The sequence below is a fragment of the Canis lupus genome, chromosome 16 (assembly GCF_003254725.2).
Source record: "Canis lupus dingo isolate Sandy chromosome 16, ASM325472v2, whole genome shotgun sequence".
Lineage (NCBI taxonomy): Eukaryota > Metazoa > Chordata > Mammalia > Carnivora > Canidae > Canis > Canis lupus.
The window spans coordinates 22,847,831-22,863,297 of record NC_064258.1 but is presented as its reverse complement, the minus strand read 5'-3'; the positions used below and the strand labels follow the sequence as shown (position 1 = coordinate 22,863,297).

The following is a 15,467-nucleotide window of genomic DNA, read 5'->3' as shown; positions in this document are numbered from 1 at the left end:
TTTCTTTGATTTCCTGGTTGACCTATTCATTGCTTAATAACATGTTGTTTAACTCCCATGTATTTGTGGTCTTTCCAACTTTTTCCTGTGGTTGACTTCTAGTTTCATAGCACTGTAGTCAGAAAAAACTTATGCTATGATCTCAGTCTTTTTGTATTTGTTGAGGCCTGATTTGTGACCTAACATGTGATCTACTCCAGAGAATGTCCCCTGTGAGGGCTTATACTTTCTTAATGAAGAATAGCAAACTGAGGTCATCGCCAATAGTCAAGAGATAAGGTGGGATTTGGGGAGCAAAAGAAGCTTCTGCCCAATTTCTTTTTGCAAATTTTTACATAGTGAATAGCTTTATTATATGTTTAACTTTCTGTTTCATTTTATTTTTGTCTTTGCTTGTATATTTTGAATCTGTGCAACTGAGGAAGGGGTTAGCAAGGAATACTCAGGTATATTTGCACCAGACAGACATCAGTATTCACTTAGCTTCAGAATATGGAAAGCAGAAAACCAGAGAAGGGGTTTGGAATAGCTGATGAGGAAGCCTGCACAGACACCATATATACTCTGGAGTCTGAATGGAATGTTTTCTGTTGGTTGAAATATGAAAATGAAGCAACTGCCCTGTTAACATGGTCTCCACTAACCCATATCTTGGTTTGCCCATGCATTTTTCTGTGCTAGTTAGATTCCATGCATGGAATATGTCCAATCTTTCCATCAGGAACATTCTCTTTACTTTGTGGTCGTTCAATGAATAAAAAACTCTGACTCACTTCAACTGAGAGGAATGGTTCCAAGACACATTTTAGATTTGATATAAATATTCAAACATCCAGACTCAGCCTGGCCTGGCTAATTAGGGTAGAAGGGAGTCAACTTTCTTTATCCGAAAGCTGCAATGTAACAAACTGCCCAGAGGCCACAACGGGTTTCTTTTGTGGCTTCTGAGTGTTAGATTTTGCATTGAAATAATTTCTTTTGTTTGTTTGTACTTGAAAAAGATGAAAGGGAAGGAAGCTACCCCATGAGAAAGTTGTTATAAATTATCACACTTAGATGAGATTAAAACTCAAAGAAGCAAAACAAAGGGCACAGAATTTGACATTAAGGAGGAAAAGAAAATTCAGACCAAGAAACAAATATTTTCAAGATAATAGAATTATTTTTCATTAGACGATATATTAATAAGGCACATAGCAACACTTTTAGTATAAGACAAATAATTTGGGGGAAGTAATGTGTCCTCTTGACATATACATCAGCATGCAGTGTGGAGCCTGAAGTTGGACTGTGCTGAATTCTGTATCTACCATTATTTGGTAGAATGGCTTTCCAGTCATGTTTAAGGTAATCTGAATACAAGAAAGGAAACGCTGAGAAGATTAAATCTCTGTTGTCACAGGTCACAGAATGGGGCGTGGATGTAGTTGGGTCTGGGACTTAGCATACTGGTCCTAACTATTAATTTTGCTTTGTTAACACACTTTATCTTTAGCATCAATTCTACACTTACCTTTCTGAGCCTTTTGCCTTTTCTTGCTATCTTGGAGATTGAAATAGTCGTTTTACCCCGGAACCAGTGATATAGATCATTGAAAAAGCCTGCAAGTCATCTAGGAAGTAGATGTGTCATTAGTTATGTATGAACTGCCTCGTCAGTAATCTTCAGCTGTCCATATTAGTTAGGCAAGGCTAAACTCTTCCTTGGCAACATAGAACCCCTGAATCTCAGTGGATTAACACGACAAAAGTTTATTTCTTGCTAATGCAAAGTCAAATAAGGGAAGAGAGATCAAGAAGGTTATGCAAAGGCTTTTCACCGTCACAGTCCAAAAATGACATATATATCTCTTCCACTCACATTAAATAGGATTAGCTGCACTGTGTGGCTCCCTGCAAAGTGGGTCAACATGTGGTCTTCTAGGTGCCCAGGAAGAAAGAAACAGGACAGACAAGCTTCTACCATGCATTTTCTTTCTGTTGGCATTATATATATCATATAACCTGTAATGTGTATAGTGTTCCTATTTTCTAAATAACTTAGTTCAAAAGTCCCTCAAGCCTCGACTTGCAGATATGCCAGAGTTAACAATTATTGGCATTCTTAGATGCTATTAAGGGGAAATTTTATTAGCATGATTCCTGTTTGGGAGTAGGCTTTTAGAAAAAAATCCTATTTTTATAAAATAGTTTCAGATTCATATAATTAGCTCACACATATTATTAAAACTAAGATTAATTCCCTGGACTGCATTTGGCAAATTCCCAAGTGAAGTTTCTTTGCTTCATTTTTCAGCATAAAGACAAGTAGGGGAGATGAGAGGAAAAAAATAGAAACATATGGGGCAAAGAAGCTGGCTCCATGCAAGATGATTATAGGAAACATAATTTCCTTGTTCCCTTCCTCCCTTCTTTTCTTTCTTCTTTCCTTCAACAAATATTATTCAATCTCTGCCATATGCCACAAACTCTGCCAGGCACCAAGGAAACATTCACAAACAAGGTCGTCATTGTCCCCATATTAGGTTAACACTGAGTGCTGTAACAGATAAACCATCAAATCTCAGTGGTTTAACACAATAAAAGTTTGCTTTTAATTCATGTAAAATCCAAAATGTGTGTTTCAGAGCAGTGGGAGGCTGTTTTCAATCAAGTAGTTCACTCACATGGCTCCACAAATTTTACATGTGACTTCCAAAGTGTATGACTGTAAAAGCCAGCAGAAGGGAAAACACATGGATGATCTCATGGAGGGATGTTTATAGGCCTGGCTGCGGAGTGCTCTCCACCACTGCCATGTCCAAACGCAGGAAGGGCGGGCCAGAGCAGGAAAGACTTACTGCACCGTAAAGAAACAGACTCAAGGAGTCCTCTTTTGGTTTACAGAAATAAAAATTTCATTTATTCACTTGTTCAACAAATAATCATTAGTGCCTTCTCCTTCAAGCATTGTTCTAGATACAGGATATACTACAGGGAACAAAATAGACACCTGGGTGGCTCAGCTGTTAAGCGCCTGCCTTCGGCTCAGGGTGTGATCCTGGAGTTCCCAGATCAAGTCCCACATGGGGCTCCCTGCGTGGGGCCTGCTTCTACCTCTGCCTGTGTCTCTGCCTCTCTTTGTGTGTATCTCATGAATAAATAAATAAAATATTTTAAAAAATAGACACAATTCTTCTCTCATTAGACTAATGGTAATGTTTAAAATATTCTTAACCAAAAATTCTACTTTTAGAAAAAAGTAGAAAAAATTCTTCTTAAGAAAATCTTGTATATATAAATAAGAAACTAGGGGTGTCTGGGTGGCTCAGATGGTTAAGTGCCTGCCTTTGGCTCAAGTGGATCTCAGGGTCCTGGGATCAAACCCTGTTTTAGGCTCTCTGCTCAGTGGGGAGCCTGCTTCTCCCTTTCTCTCTGCCCCTCCGCCTGCTTGTGTTCCCTCTCCCTCTCTCTCTCAAATGAATAAATAAAAGATCTTTAAAAAAATGAACACTCATACAAAATGTTTACTACATTATTGTTTGTAAAAGCAAAAAAATATGGAAATAAATGTCCATCATTGGAAAAATAAATTATAATATATTTATTCAATAGACTACTATAAAGCAGATAAACTTTAAAAATTTGAGCTACATCTATCAACATGGATAGATCTCAAAACCACAATATTGTATGAAAAAAAGTAAATTGCAGAATGATTACTAATAAACCAGTTACATTTAAACAATTTAAGAACCCCAGAAAATAATACTGTATACTCTTCATGAATGCAAATATATTAAAAATTAAAAACATGCATCAACATGGTGAACACAGAATGTAAGATAGTGGTTGTTTTTTTGAAAAAAAAGCAAAGCAACAGGGAAATGGATTGGGGAGGGATACACAGAGGTCCTTGTGTGTATCCATAAAGCATAAATTCTCTTAGAAGAATCTGAAGCAAATACGGCATAATGTTTACATTGGATAAATCTAGATGTAAACAGGTGAGTGTTCACCATTTCATTACCTATTTTTTGTTATTACATCTGAACTGTTTTTGGTACCCTCTTTAACTGCTCATTGCCTCTATCCTCTTTCCATATTTTTCCTTCCCAAACATCTTACATATCGCCTGGCTAGTGTCTCAACTACTGGTCCTTTCAAGGGGGACATTTTCCCTTCTTGCCTTTAGGTGATGCATCTGAGGCAGTACAGAAAGGCTGTTAGTGGGGAGGAGGGAGGAACAGGGCATGGTGTTAGGCTTTCAAGTGGGGAGGAAATGGTAGGTAGAAACATGGTCACTAGAGCTCCCTACTTACACTCAGGTCTGTACCCAAACACCTGTCCTCCCCAGTTAGTCTGACTTCCAAGTCCTGGTGCACCCAATGGACCCACTCACCATCTTGGAGCCTCAAGTCCTGACCTTTAGGCATCATCAAGATTTCTAGTAACAAATATTCCCATTTTGCATGGATAATTTGTCCTCTCTTGATGACTCTGGATTCCTTCCCCACCTTGAACTCCTTGATTAACTGTAGTCATGCAAAGACTCCACTCCATTCTTCAAGTTCTGAATTTTGACATTGAAGCACAGTTAGAGAAATCCCAAGAAATCCATACATATATTTATAGCAAACCAATTCTCAGCTCCTGATACTTGCTTTTATGACTTTCTGTATTTTTTTCTAACTTTCTGGCTTTATTATCATAGTAGCTTTTCCCGACCACCTGTCCTCTCTTCAAGCCTCCATCTTCTCTTCCACCTACCCTTATTCCTACCTGAGGATCTTGCCATGGGAAAGCTGAACCAAAGCAAACTGTGGACACCTAGCACAAATGCTCCATTCCCCTATCACCTTTCTCTATTTTTATTTCTACATCTGTTCTCTCTTCTGTTGTAGTTCGCAAGGAAGAGGTTTTCCTATTTGTTCCCAGAGTTAATTCATTTACCTGTCCTCTAAATTTCTTTACATCTAAGCTGAGAGATATTATTTCTGTATCTTGTCATCCTCTTCTAGTATCTTGTGTAGTCTGTCATTTTCAGTCAGCTTTTTGTGTTTTTTTTTTGATTGCCTGCACTGTTCTAGATGCAGTGGATATAATAAAGAATAAAAATGTGGCTCCTGCCCTCAGCTACTTAGGGTAAGATAGTAACATGCTATTCCCCTGACTATTATAATATAGTCAGCACGACACCATGACAAATAGTTCTCCAGGTATTCTCAGGAAGGAACAATTATTCTGATGGGGGATTTTTATTTTCTCAAGCTTTTCAACTGCCCTGAAGCCAATTTCCCCCATTCTAGCAGCAAAATTATAGAAAAGGAGAAAATGAATGTAAATTAATTCATTAATCCGTTCAGAAAATATTTATTGAGTGCCTATTTTGTGTTAACACTGCTGGGATGCTGGAGGCTTCTTAATGAGCAAAAAAGGACAAGACCCTTGCATTCCTGGAGCATATAGATAATTGAATAAGAAAAGTCTTAATTATACAACTAAGTATGCTATAGTAAGTGCTAGAAAAGGATGCTGCTGGATCATGTAAGAGCATAATAGAAGATGTGGTCTTCTATTAGAAGCAAAGAAGTCTTCCCTGAACCTGGGATAATGGAACTAGGAACTGAAGAATGAGTGCTGGTTATGGAGGCAAAGATGGAGGCAAGATGAGGGCTAGCCTGTGTAGAGCTCCTGGATGGGAAGGGAGCTCAACAGGACATAAGCCTAGAGGAGGCCATCAAGGGAAGGAGATACCATGGAAGGTTGGGACGCATGCATGTCAAGTGAAGAGATGCCATGAGGGAGGGACTTACAAGTTGTATGTTTATTCTAAGAGCCATGGAGCTGTTGATGATTTAAGAAAAAACATCATAATCAGATGTATATATAAATGAGCACTCTAGCCTCAAGGTGAAGAACAGTGTAGAGGGTTTAGGGGTCAAGCACTAGACTTAGAATTGGGAATTAAAGGTTCCATCTCCAAATTTTATAAGTCCAGTGACCTTGGGCAGATTCTTTTCTTCCTGAGACTTCATTTCTTCTGGACAGAGGCTTGTATGTGACTAGGTTCTGGCCCACAGGAGGTCCTTAGCCCATTTGTTTAATTCTATACCTTTTAAAATCTCTAAGCCTCATACCCAAAATCCATTTGACAGGCAGGGATATGGGTGGGGGATGTAGACTCTGGAACCCACAGCATTTCTGTGGCAAGTTAAAAGAACTTCAGGCAAACCTCCCGGGCCCAGGAGAGGTGGAATCACTTAAATTAGAACACTTTTTTTTCCTAATTTCCAAATTGCATTTGTCAAAAACAAACTTAGCAGAGCTGACATGGCCTCCTTAACCTACATCATAAGTAGTGAGATCTTGATCTAAGAATTGTTGCAATCGCTGTCACGAATTGGCTGGCTTGTTTGAGCAGAAGTGCTATGTTTTTAAAATCCTGGCTTCTTCAAGACTTCAATTTTCTGCTCAGTACTGGTTGGAACTAAGAATTTAAGTGTTTCATTCCTTTCCTTGTTGTGATTGTTTTCTACTAATGGGTTAGTCAAATAAGAGGTGAAGCTAATAAGTGGCAGGGATGGGATCCAAATGCAGGGAGTCTGGCTTCAGACTCCAGATTTTGCCAGGCCACTCTGCCTTCTCACTAGTTAAAGCATGCTCAGGAGACAAGAGGATAAACACCTAGATGTTTCCCTTTTCATTAAATAAGAAAATAAAGCCATCTTTACTGTTATCTTCTGTCATAGATCTTAGAGGCACAGGAAAGTGTTAGAAGCATAGGAAGCGCATCCATACATATGATTTAGGTGTAAGGAATCCCTGAGCTCCTGCCTATGTGTAGGACTACAATGTAGGAAATATGCTCCTCCCTCCTCATTGGAGAGTATAATCTCCTTTGATAGCCTGTGAACCATGCTCCCTTCCCTACTTCCAGTTCATATGTTGAATTCTTAACTTCTGGCACCTCAGAATGTGACTGTATTTGAAGACAAGGCCTTCAAAGAGGAAATTAAGATAAAATGAGGTTGGATGATTGAGCCCTAATTCAATATGACTGGTTTCCTTATAAGAAGAGATTAGGACACAGACCACACACAGACCGAGGGGCAATCCTGGGGGCCAGAGAGAGCAAGTGTTCATCTGCTTGCCAAGGCGGACAGGCCCCAGGAGAAACCAAACCTGCTGATGACTTGATCTTGGACTTCTACCTCCTGAAACATATTTCTGTTATTCAATCCTCTCAGTCTGTGGTGTTTTGTGATGGCAGCCCTAGCAAACTAATACAGAGCCTCATGTAGCTCTACCAAATCCATGTAAAATGAGAAAACCTGATTAAGTTTCCTTGCTTTCCTGCTCATATGGAATAAATCTGACTCTGTGACAATTTTCTGTATTTTGTGAATGAGGCTGCCTACTGCTTAAGCAAATTGCCTTCCATTTCTTTCAACTCAACATCACATAGGTTTCACATGTATTGACCATATTGATGATTTGGAATCTCCTCTCTTCTTTCTCATTTCTCTTATGAAGATAAATAAGCTAGCACTTTGGCAATTAAATTGCCTAGAGTACACAAAGTATTAATTCAGTAGCGAAGTACCTTTCATAGGTTACCCGTATATCATTGTAAGTTAAATGGTTTTGTTTGTTTGTTTGTTTGTTTTACCATGATTAGTGCTATAAACCGTTTCTTCAGAAATCTTTCAAGGGTGTGGGCTTTGGGGAGACAAAGTACACCCTGACCTTATAAAAGGATCCCATAAAAGATGTCTCTAGCTGCTTTAGCCACCAAGGTGTTAGGTCTGCCAGAACCCTGTGGCCTGTAGAAGAGGGTAGGGCCACTTCTCTTTGAAGAGCCGAAGAAGTTGGCTCTATTGCCCTACCAGGTTCACTGGCATTTAATTTCAGTCCCTGAGGGCAGCTCTCAAGCTTGGCCTCACCCTGGCTGCTGCTTCTGACAGAAGCTTTAGAGAATGAAGTAGAAGCTTTTGGCCCTGTTCTTTGAAGTGTTTGGTTGTGCCCATACTGTTTGTTCTAGGTTTAGGCAAGCCAAGGATGCTAACTGGTTTTCAGTGGAACTGCTGCATACAAAGGTGGAAAGTAGATCTGAAGGAAGATTCATCTGAAGAAAAAAAAAAAATCTAACCATTAAGACACTCAGTGGCCCAACTGAACTTTAAGTAGATGTCACCTCACAGCAGAAACTTCAAAGCAGGAGGCCCATCTGGCCACAGCATTAGCCCCCAGGGCAGTATGATGGCCAGCTTCTGCCTGGAGCATCGGCACCTTGGGATCCTTGTTCGTTCGAAGAGGTTCCCATTCTTAGGAAGGAGAGGGGCTGTTCTCTGACTTATTAATTCACATAATTCAACATGTCCCTATTGAATGCCTGCCTTGTGCCAGGTATTATGTAAGATGTGGGAGGACAGTGGTAAATAGACATGATCCCTGCCCTTTGGGCTCAATAGTATAGTTGTGCAGAAGTAAAGGTTGTGTTTCCTTCCCCCACCCACCCTCTGTATCTCCTTCTTCTTTGTCCTTTCTTCCATTTATCTGTCCCCTGTACTTCTACTCCCGGAGGTTTGCATCTGAGGAAGACAGCCACAGGAAGAGTGGTGCTCACCTAAGGCAAGAATGCTTAATGGTAGAATTTTATCATCTGGGTAGAAGATCTTCTATGATAAATGAGCATCTTGTGGACCCTCCAATCACACAATCCTGAATCCCTTGTTTTGTGATGAAGTCTGCACACTGCAGTCATAGTGCTGTAGCCTAGAAGCCTCGTGGAGGTCCATAAAGGCTGCTCCAGAGTGCCAAGAACTACAGGCTTGCAAATCAATAGTGCATGTTGTCATTAGCAAATAAACAGCAGAGTGGCATTGCATTTCTCTGTTGAGGCTCTTGAATACTTGTCTACTCAGGCACATAGTTTGGTTCCTGCTTCCTGCAAACAGATATATGTCCCTGCATACACAGGAATGAGAGGCCTGCTGGCAGTGAGCCCCACAGAGGTGGTGGAGTTTGTAGAGGATATGCTGGCAAATATAATTGCTGGCAGCTCTTGGTCCCAAGGATGCCTGTCATAAGATTTAATTATTAATTCTTCAGATAGTATGTGGATTGAGGATGGATAGGGAGCACTCTTGATCAAAGACAAGTATTCCCCTGAGGCTCACACCTGAGAACTTTGTCCCTGTTCCTACTCAGTTCAATGCTTTTTCTTCTATTGCAGGACTAACCAATCATTTCACTTGCTAAGAATTGAATGATAGTAAGTTTCAGTATTAAATACTGTTTAGCCAACAGTATTTCTGTGAAACTTCTTTTGTTGACTCTAACAAAACGTCATCAGATCTTATTAAATAGGTTAGCATCTGGAGTTTCATTTGGATAATCCAACATTGGATCAAATTTGTAAGAAAAAAGTTTATCTTGCCTTAAAAACTTAAGGCAAGAGTATACTTGGGTATTTCAAGAGGCAGAAGGAAATGATAAGGGGAGTACAATTAAGTAGGGAGTAAGCATGGCCCTTTGTTAAGTCTGACTTCAAACAGATGCATGGTGCTGGGAATTTACTTCATGTTTAGTGAATAAGTAAGTGATGCCCCAAGAAAGGAAATTGATCAATGCTGAAATGATGAATAAATCAGGATCCCTATCAGATGTGAAAGTGTAGGATCTAATTATTTCATCTTTTTCTAAACAACATTTTTTGGTCCCCACTGGATGATTCCAATAAGAATCTTGGAATCTAAACTTGAAACTGATTTCAATTGTCCTAGCAACCATTTATTAAGAGCATAAGGGATGATGGTTATGGCTTAAAAAGTGATATAAAGAAAAGCATTTGAGAACATAGTAATGATTAGGTTGATAGAATCCTGAATTCAACTGGGATCAAAATGCCTACCTGGCAGGTTATTGTGAGAATTAAATGAATTAGTGGATATAAAGCATCTAGCATAATGCCGGCACCTAGGAGATGGCCAACAATTGTTAATAGCCTCTTCTCAGCCCTCTCAACACTAGCTGAGTTTTAGCTGAATCAGATAGTCGGTTTCTTTAACTTCCTTCCATTTCTAGGCTTTCCTTCCCCTTTCAATGGAGATGTCACTAAGGGAAGGAATTATTACCTTTCTTTTGTGCTATAAAGAAACTTCATCTTTGCAAGAGCCCAAAATTTTCTAACTACTTGGTGAACTTCTATAGAGTCAGTCTTAGAGAACAACAACTGGGAACTGCTATTTTCAAGTGCTCTATGCTGTTGCTTAAAAATGTGTTTTATTTTTCCAAGAAAGATGCCTGACATATTCAAGGGAGTTTTGCTACTGTCATTCTCAAGTCCCTTAATGCTTCTGATATATTGAAAATAAGAGACATACGAAAGGAAAATCTAGGGCAGCCCTGGTGGCTCAGCCATTCAGCGCCGCCTTCAGCCCATGGCCTGATCCTGGAGACCCAGGATCGAGTCCCGCGTCGGGCTCCCTGCATGGAGCCTGCTTCTACCTCTGCCTGTGTCTCTGCCTCTCTCTCTTCTCTGTGTCTCTCATGAATAAATAAATAAAATCTTAAAAAAAAAAAAAAGGAAAATCTAGGCCCTTTGGTCAAGGGTTTGATACTGTGAATCTCTTAGTTTTCTATTACCTCTCCTTAAAATTTTCTCCCTATTTCCTGTGAGAAATAAAGTCCAAATCCCTGATAATACCATTCAAGGATTTTCATAATTTAGACCTTAACTTTTTTCAAAGTCATCTCTGTCTCTCCCTGGAACATACCTAAGTCTTCACATTTTTCTTCACAGGCTTCCTCATCTCTGCACCAAACTCCTCTTCATTCTTGAAGAATCTCTTCTATGAAGTTTTATGGTATTCATAGAGCAAGGTTATCATTCTTTCTTATGTCTTTAAATTCCACAGTACTTTTCATGGTTTATTGTAATTATTTTCATGTCTTTGTCCTCATTGGACTACAAAGTCCTGGAGACCAAGTCCTGGGCACTGGAAGTCGCTAGATTAAGGACTATGGAATGAGTTGAAAAGGACAGTAAATATAGTGAAAAGAACAGATGATAATTTATATTCATTTAATATCTGCTATAAGCTGGGTACTGTGTTGGAGTGCTGGATGCTTTCTCAGATATAATTGATAAAATCTTATTTAATCTATTCAACAGCCATACAGGGATTAACCCATTTGCAGATTAGTAAATGGTTTAAGGATAGAGTGACTTCTTTAGACTAATTAAGAATAGAACCTAGATTTGAATCCTATCTGATGTTCCAAAACCCAGGTTCTTTGCAATACACTAGGCTGGCTCAGAGAAGGGAGATGCTACAATGGAAGATATAGGCTGGCATTAGTAAGCAGTATAGATTTGATAAGGGAGGAAAAGCAGTAGGGTACCAGCTAGTGGAGCAATTGAATTGTAAACTACTGAGGGCCTGGATAAGATACTAAGTAGAGAGTACTTAATGAAAGTGATAGACACTGACAAGGAGGAACCAAACTGAGAACCAAGCAAATGAAAAGCTGATTCATAGAAATCACCAATGCAAACAGGACATGGTCCAGATGTGGTTGAGGGACAGAGGACCTGCAGTAGGGGCAGGAGACAGTCCTTGGCCTGGATTCTCAGAGGTAGCTGCTCCAGCATGTGGAACAGAAAACAAAAAAGACTCAGGTCCTGCAAAAAAAAAAAAAAAAAAATCATAATGTGTTAAGTCCTATGTGAGTATTTGAGATTGGACATGAGAGGTGGTCAAGGTATTTTTCACCTATGAACCTAAAAGTGACCTGAAAAAATAATAGTCTGAATCCATTTCTCTTTCAGCTCAGATTTGTCAAGTTCACAGGACATATCAGCTGCTGCCCAGAAAGGACAGCACTCAGCCCCACAAAAGCACTGACAGATGAGAGGGCTGTTTGAGTTGTGTTTGGCTGAATATCACAGTATATGGAAAGGTTGACCATAAATGACCACTAAAACTGTTTGAAATATTGTTTATGCAGCATGATTCTGCACATATGAATTCTTTCCACAGCCATTTTTGCTGAATATGCTATTTGCTAGTCTGTAGTATTTGACAAAATGTGTGGTCTGATGCTGAACACAGAATTGTCCTCCTGGCTAATATGTGTCAGGTCTTGAGTCCGCTCTTTTTCCAACTCTTCTGTTCTGTCCTCTCTCCCCTTTTCAGACCTTTTATTTCTATAAGGTCCAAGTAGTTTAAGGGCAAGAACCAGATAATTATAGAGTAGAGATAAGACAGAGTAAGGGCTATATTTTTCTTTAACTCCCTCTTACTTACATTATTGGCCAACTCACTGATAAAATATTTCTTTATTTGATCTTACGAGAATGGTAGTCGTTTTTAACTGGAGATGAGAGCAATTATTCTTCTCTTGTAAAGTTGTGCTTTCTTTTTAGAAAGCATGATTCTTTCACAGGCATTTAATTCAATTTAAAAAAGAAAGAAAATTGAACTTTTGGCAGCAAACTCAAGCATTATGAATGAAATTAAAACGCCCAAGTCTGTGCTCAAGAGCATTATGTGGATTTATGATACTCCTTTGAGTTCTTCATGAATTCAGCTATTTTAAGTTTCAGTGACCCGTTAAAAAAGCACTTTCATGCATGGTTTTTGTTTATATCCTCGATTTTTTTTCTAAAGAAAACTGCAGAAATTCTATTGGTGTTTAGACCTGGTCAATTTCATAGACTGCCTACTTTGCTGGCGCAGAATAAAAGTTTCTGGTATTTCAATCACTAACATTCAGCTGTTACATATGATTTTTTTTAACTTTATGTATTATAGAACTAGATGTATCATGCCTGATATATTTCTTCTAAATATGTGCCAGTTTTCCGTGGAAACATGTTGAGGACTTACATAGGACCCTCATCCCACAGTTCATTAAGCATATGGAAGGGAAATCATTTTGCAGAATGTAATTCTAGAAGCTCGGTCACCTGTAAAATCACTTTGGAATCTGATATCCCTAAAAAAAAAAAGAGCCCACAGGGATGAAATACCATATGTTAGGTGTAATGTGGGAATCTGAATCTTTTTCTTCTCCTTTGTTATATAAGTTTTAAAAACCACATGTTCATCCAGCTGTTTCTAATCAGTTATGTTTTGTTCCCATATAAACACATACACATAAAATAAGACAATTTTAATGAAAAGAGAAATTTTCTTTTTCCCTTAAAGTTTGATGATAGAATTCATGTAGAACTCTAAGTTATGAAAATGTACAAGGTAAGAATCCAAAAGAGAATTTACAACAAAATGCATTTTGATTGTCTCTTTTTCTTGTCTCCATTTCTCAAATATGTTCACTCACTTAACTCTATAAAAGCACATATTTTAAAATATTATTAGCAAATAAGATTTTTGGTCTCTTTTTAATGAGAAAAGATCAATCAGAATATTTTTGCTGACAAGATCAACAGAGAGAAATCCTGGTTGTTCAGAGCATGTTGGGACACATCCTTACTGTTGTCTTATCTATTTAAAAGCTGTCTGGGCATATAGTCCAGTGTGTTTATCTGATACATATTGACTTACAGCTTTTAGCTATCTTTATGTACAGCTCAGGAAAGTTCAAGAGGTACAGCATTTCTAGCAGTTACAAGGTGACAGAGAAAATATTTGGTCGCACCTTTTGTATTGAATTTTACTTAAATAAACAATAGTAACTTAGATTTGTATATGACTTTATAGTTTATGGTTTTCATATATATTTTCTCATTTAGTCCTCACAAACTTATACCTTTTTTACCATGAATTTAAGGCTCAGGGGACATAATTAAAAAGTGTCAGGGTGCCTGAGTGACTAAGTTGGTTAAGCAACTGATTCTTTGTCTCAGCTCAGTTCATGATCTCCTAGTCCTGAGATGGAGCCCCCAGCCCTGCATCAGGCTCTGCACTCAGCCCAGAGTCTGCTTCAGATTCTCTCTCCCTCTCCTTCACCCTCCTCCTCTACCTTTCTCCCCACTCATGAGTGTACTCACTGTCTCTCAAATAAATAAATTTTTTAAAAATAAAATAAGGTACACCTGGGTGGTTCAGTGGTTGAGCATCTGCTTTCTGCTCAGGGTGTGATCCTGGGGTCCCAGGAACGAGTCCCACAGCAGCCTCCCCTCAGGGGAGCCTATGTCTCTGCCTCCCTCTGTGTCTCAAATAAATAAATAAATAAATAATAAATAAATAAATAAATAAAATCTTTTTTATTTTTTTATTTTTTGTAAAGAATTTTATTTATTTATTCATGAGAGACACAGAGAGAGAGAGAGAGAGGCAGAGACACAGGCAGAGGAAGAGGGAGAAGCAGGCTCCATGCAGGGAGCCCGATGCGGGACTCGATCCCGGGTCTCCAGGATCACACCCCGGGCTTCAGGCAGCTTCACCGCTGCGCCACCGGGGCTGCCCAATAAAATCTTTTTTAAAAAATAAAATAACATAACATAAAATGAGTGTCATAAAATGGGGCCCATTCACTTTGGCAGTGTTACCATGCTAGGGTCGTATGAGCTGCTAAAGATAGGATAGGATAATTAGCTAGACCAACTCAGAAGAGCCTTCTCTGAGATAATGCCGTTCCCATTTGGCTTCTGACTCACAGGATGTAGGGGGCCATACAAACGTAAATAAGGTAGGTTCTACATAAAATGGGATCAAGTCACAGTATGTAAAATGTTGAAGTTAAAGAAATCTTACATACTATGTGGTCCAAGCACAACTCACAGACAGCATCCCTAACTACTCCCCTCCCTTTTGCCTGGATACTTCCAATAAGAGACATAGTACTTCACAAGTAGCTTATTCAACAAACTCATCATTTGCATTGATATTCTGGTCTAAGCCACCATAATTTCTTACCTAACCCACTGAGTCTTAGCAGGTCTTTTCTGCTATCTTTCTTGTCCTGCCCCAACCTCCATGATCTATTCTTCATACTGCAGCAAATGAACAGTTAAAAATGTAATCAGGTCGAGCTATTCTCAGGCTTAAAGTTTTCTAAGGTATTCCCACCATGCTTTAAATCTAAATCTGAATTCTTACTATGGCCTTAGGGTCCAATGGCCTGGCTTCCTGCCTAAGTCTCCTGCCCCTCACCTTCTTAAGTGTTCTGCACTGACCACATGGGTCTTTTTGCTGTTCCCATTTCATGATATTTGCATGCTGCTCCCTGTGCCTGCTGAGCTTTATCCATGCATCTGTGTATGGCACATTTCCTCATTTAGTCAGATCAATGCTCAAATAGCATCTCCTCAGATCAGCCTAACTAAAATAGGTCCCCTCACATCACTCATAAATGCTTGATCTGCTTTATTTTTCTTCATAGTTTTATTATTCCTTTATATTATTTTTTATATTCAATTTTAATTAACACACTGTTATAGTAGTTTCAGATGTACAATATAATGACTTAACAATTCTATACGTGTTTATTTGTGTGGATGTTTATTGTCAGCCTCC

The 15,467-nt window shown here is 38.9% G+C and overlaps 1 protein-coding gene across 4 annotated transcripts in view; it reads left to right on the top strand.

Moving 5' to 3' along the window:
* The window catches only part of PSD3 (pleckstrin and Sec7 domain containing 3), a 588,043-nt gene that overhangs the window by 38,919 nt on the left and 533,657 nt on the right, over positions 1-15,467 (top strand). The gene's annotated exons all lie outside the window — the stretch shown is intronic.